Raw genomic sequence first — 650 nt, 5'->3', positions numbered from 1 at the left:
GTGCGGTGCAGTGGGCGCCCGCGTAGCCGGTGCGCGTGCAGTCGCACTCGTAGCCGTCCAGGCCGACCCTCACGCACACGCCGCGGTGCTGGCACGGGTAGGAGCAGCAGGGATTCACTGCGGGGCGGAGGCAGCGCGCTCAGCGCCCGCCGCCCCGGGCCGGCAGCTCCCGGCCGAGCCGCGCGCCCGCGGCAGCCGCTTTGGCTCCCCGGCGAGCTCTCCCGGCGCGGCTTCCCCTCGGCTCCCCGAAGCGGCGTTTTGGCCAGGAGCATCGCTCCGCAACCACCTGCGGCTCCAGGATCGGGAGAAACCGCTCTAAATACAGCATCGAAATTAAGAACAGCGGCAATCGCCGGAGCGAAAGTTTGCTTTGGCAAGCGGCTCCGCTGCCGCCGGCTGCGGCGGCTTCGGCGCCCCGTGCCCCTTCCCGGGGCCGGCTGCTTCCTCCCCACTTGCACATCGCCAGGCTGCACTTGCCAGATAAGGCTTGCCTGGGCGCCTGGAGCCGCTGCCGGCCTGGCTCCCCGCAGAAGGAAAAGAGGGGGGTTTTTTTCCCCCAGAGCCTCGCATTCGGGACTCTCCCCCCCCCCCAGCTCCCAGTGCTGCCGTTTGCTCAAAACCTTTCCTGGGACCCAGAAAAACCCAAGGCC

Source organism: Rhea americana, unplaced genomic scaffold, assembly GCF_003343005.1.
Source record: "Rhea americana isolate MKP2758 unplaced genomic scaffold, rheAme1 scaffold_164, whole genome shotgun sequence".
NCBI classification, from domain to species: domain Eukaryota; kingdom Metazoa; phylum Chordata; class Aves; order Rheiformes; family Rheidae; genus Rhea; species Rhea americana.
This window is presented reverse-complemented; position numbering follows the sequence as displayed.